The following is a 4,633-nucleotide window of genomic DNA, read 5'->3' on the forward strand; positions in this document are numbered from 1 at the left end:
AAGCCTCCCACTGATTGTCTCCAGTTCTGCATGTGGTCTGAGCGTTCCTAGGAGACCAGCAACTCAAACCTTTCAAGTTTAAGATCAAGATGTTCCCAGGATCGATACCAATCCGTGAGCGCCAAGTGTTAAGACGAGTAAAGAAATAGGTACTCAAGTCTTCAGTGACAGGATTACAAACTACAGACTCAAGGCTTGCTTCAAATCTCAAGTGTTTGGGGCTTCCCTGGTGGCGCAGTGGTTGAAAGTCCGCCTGCCAATGCAGGGGACGCGGGTTCGTGCCCCGGTCCGGGAAGATCCCACATGCCGCGGAGCGGCTGGGCCCGTGAGCCATGGCCGCTGAGCCTGCGTGTCTGGAGCCTGTGCTCCGCAACGGGAGAGGCCACAACAGTGAGAAGCCTGAGTACCGCAAAAAAAAAAAAAAATTTCAAGTGCTTGAGCTCTGAGTCGCCGGGTCCTTTGTAAATTTATTATGAGGTCTAGAGCAGGATGAAATTGGAGATGAATGATGGTTGTGTGGCCAGCGTGACGTAAAGCTGGGTGTGACCCTTCCTGCATCTGAGCTGCTTGCTACAGGTCCACTGTTGGGAGCAAAGGGGGAGCTGGAAACCCATGGTACTCACAGGACCTTTGGTGAAACAGAAAATGCATCCACAGCATTCAGTGGCTATTAGGACATTTATGATTCTCCAGAGCAATAAAAATATATTCCATTTATGAAGAAGAGGGAGAAGAATCCAGAACAAAAGAAAATAGACCATTACATTTTGAGATGTCCCCTCCCTGATGCTGTCTACCTTTCTGGTGGTGGCGAGGTCCAACCTCAGCTACTGGTTGGTTGCTCATATTTTCAAGGGGGTTCTCTCCTGAGGAGCACCTTCCACTCCATTTTATGAGGTGAAATACTGGCTCTGGAGAAGCAGGTGTGAGAATGAAACAAAAAACTCGTGCTATTCTCAGAGAGGAAGAGCTGTTTCACCACAACCCCTCACCACACCAACTGAGATGGCAAAAAGATCCCTTCTCACACAGTGCTGTTCTCAAAACCCCCAGCAATCACTTGTTTATGTTTCTTTCAACAGATTTTGCCCATCATCTGTTTTAGAACACTTAATTTTAGGGGATTCATTTAGTAGTTTTTTTTTATTATTACAACAAATAACTAGCTATCTCTATCAAGGTTTATGTCATTTTCATACAAGCAACTTGGAGGAGTAAAACTATGCTTAGAAATACGGCTTTCAAAGGATCAATAACATGAAAATAACATTATATAACAATCTATCAGACCCTCGGCACCTTTGTTTTCCCTTCAATCATAAGAATTTCTAAAATTTAAAACTGTGTTGCGTCTTTCAACAAGCCCTTCATTTAAAAGAACAGCCTATAATTTCCAGGAAAGCAAGTTTGCTGACTAATCTGAAACACTGGAAGTTGTGAAGTTGTTTTTTATTCTATGCCCCAAAGAGATACGCGTAAATCCAAAAAGGTACACTGCTCAGAGCGTGTTAGTAGAATTTCACGAGGAAAGGGTAGAAAGGCATCCACACACCATCCTAGAATACATCTGGTTAATTTAACCTCCACTTGATTAAACATCAGCAGAATAAATTGCATATGTAGGGAGCCTGATGAGGGTTGAATCATGACCTGCTTGTACTCTTGTGATTCAGTGAGGCGTTCCATACCGGCCAAGAGAAGTGAAGGGCAAGTGACGTACCTCCAAGAATAGAAGGGTATCTTCCTTGACTGTCTACACCCATCAGATCCACTACATAGTTCTTCCACACACCACCATGTGAAGGGTCCCAACCTCCCTGATTCAGAAGCCAGATGAGACTCAGAGAGGGGAACTTCAGTGCCCACGCTTCCCTTCCTCTTTGATCTCTTAAAGACTGTGGGCAGTTAGATTGGCCCCAAAGCCAGTAGTTTTGTTTGCATTTATTCTAGCACATTGCTTAGCCCCACAGCCTAGAAAAGAACATGGCACATGGCAGTGGCTCAGTAAGTATTTTTTGACAGGTGTCTTTTCACCCTAAAACCATGATGTAGTATGCAGCCTACTTGGAGGAGGCCCAGCTCTGCCTTAAAAGCTGCTATTAACGGTGTGAAACGTGACTCCATGCTTGCCACCAAACCACAAAGAACCATACATTGTCCTCCAGAGGGCCATCTGGGTCTGGAAAGAAATCCTATCAAGGTTTAAATGACTGAAAATCAGCCCCACAGACTGGCTGGAAGAATTCTGCCTCAGTCTACAATTCAACTCATGCATCTTGGGTTTCTCGTTTGCCCTCTAACTGGAATTCAGGCAGGATGTGCTCCAGCTCTTGACAGCGACTGAGTCAGGGCTCCTCCATTCTTCCCTGGGTTTGCCTTGCGGGGAGTTAGAAACCCCGATTCAGTACCGATACTGGTAGCTTGTTCTGACCAATCCTGATTCTCAGAATTCTCATTGTTCCTGTTTCATGAAAAACTGCCAATTTCATCCTCTGCTCTTTGGCTTATTTGTGTAATTTTCTATCTGCGGCCCAGGCCTAACAGTTGAAGCGCTCCCAAGGGTTCTTTTGGAGACACTTTTTGTGTTTTATCCTCTTGACCTAAGTGGTCAGTTTATCTATTTTATCCCTGACCTAAGTGGTCAGTTTATCTATTTTTTTTTAATTACAAAGGGAGTGATGTTTTAAATGTACAAGTTAAAAAATATATATATACACAGAAAAAATTTTAGCAAATAATTTTTTTAATGACCCTTCTCTGTTCCTCCCACTGCTACCAGAAGGAATAGATTTAAATAATGAGTGACTGCCGATTAGGCCAGAAATCACAGGTTAAGACTGAGAACAGGAGTGGAGTGATCCTTGACCATCAGGTTATTAGATCTGGTTTCCGGAGGGTGGGGGGGCCGTGGTGGAATCCTCGCTGCAGTCCAGAACCTCACCTGCTAGAAGGGAGGTGACTTAATGTGACCCAATACACTGTGAGGCATGGATTATCAGAAATCTGATAGCAGTGTCCTGTGCCCCAATTAGACAGGAAGCTAAGTACAACTGGGGAAGACGAAGCTGATAGCTGCAACCTAGTCCTTCTTCAGAATCACATGCTAATTCTATGGCCCCAGTTAAGCAGAGGCATGAGTCATTCCCAGAATCGAAGACACAAATTATCTAGAGCAGCAGGCTTGAAACTCACCATGCGCAGATAACCGGGGGCTTCTCCTTAGTCACAATCTGCAAGGTATAGGCTGCAGAAGACATGGATATTTTCCCTGTCCATTTCTTCATAGTTTCTTCTGGCTCTCTACATCATTCTTACATATTTCTTCATAATACTTGGCATCTTTTGGACACGCACCATCTACATAAGCCTACATAATAAATCCAATGGAAAACCAGACTTGTGCCATTAATTTGCAAAACAAAAGCTAGTTTCCCATGATATGGGGATGCTCTCATCCTCAAGAAAAAGGTCTCTTTTCCAGCCTGTCACCAGGGGAACTGAGAGTTTAGCTTCTCAACAACAAACAAAGCAAGGCGTTCTCTTTGATGATTGCTACCATTATCATCTGGAAACATCTGTTTTCACAATTCTTAAATCAATGTATATCCTGATCCCAACTTCCAAATCTGTGAAGTAAAAAGTAAACAAATGAATTGATACAAAAAATGGCAAGTGTGTTCCGACACTAAATCCAGAGCCACTTAAATACATAAGATCATAAAGGGAACAATTACCCCAACCTATGTCCCCGAACCAGGGAATGAGTGCAGCCAGGGACAGAGTGACAAAAAGGACTGTCCCTGAGTAACAAGGTCATTCCCTCCGGCACCATAGCCAGAGGGTTAGTCACCGTGTTTTTAATCTCTGGCCCAGAAACAGGACACACAAAGAGAGAGCTGCAGTTTCAGTATCTACTTTCCAGCAGCAGGGGCTACCTTCGCTTAGAAGCCTTTCCTGGGGAGTTGCTCACACATCAACAATATGAGGTCAAAGCTTAGACCTGGAGGAGAAGGCATTGAGACACGAAGTGCCAGGATGGAAAAGCTGCTTTGGAGTATGCCTGTGATCCTAGTCTATGCCATGCCCCACCTCCTTGTGCTGGTGGGGACTTCAGCGTGATGGGCCAACAGCAGGGAGGGGAGAGATGAATACTCCAGCAGACCACTGATATGATCTGCCCACTCACAGCTGAGATGTCCCACATAAATTCTGAGAGCACAGCCCAGCCTCAGAATTTAACCACAGAAACAGTCCTGGCTCTAATGCTCAAGGAAATGGTCTCCAGTCTCACACCAGCCTTTAAAATGACCCAAAAAAGTCATTTTAAATCTATTCGCCAAACAGAGGCTTCCCGAAACCACAGACAGAGAAACTCAACATTCAGTTATAGAAATAGAGGCTAACGTGAGGTCTCCTTCTGGTCCCCAAATTGGGACTGAGACACACGAAGATTTACAGTCATTCATAAAAATAGGTGAATTCTTCCACCTAGAAATGGACCATCTAATAGGGTATGGAGAAACACTCTGGGTGCATGGGTGGGATAATACTTAAACTTTTATTAATGGCCAAGGAAGAAATCTAATGTTTATTAGATACCTGAATATATCAGCCTGGCTCTAGGAGATTTTCA

The sequence above is a fragment of the Phocoena phocoena genome, chromosome 3 (genome assembly GCF_963924675.1).
Source record: "Phocoena phocoena chromosome 3, mPhoPho1.1, whole genome shotgun sequence".
Taxonomy (NCBI): Eukaryota; Metazoa; Chordata; class Mammalia; order Artiodactyla; family Phocoenidae; genus Phocoena; species Phocoena phocoena.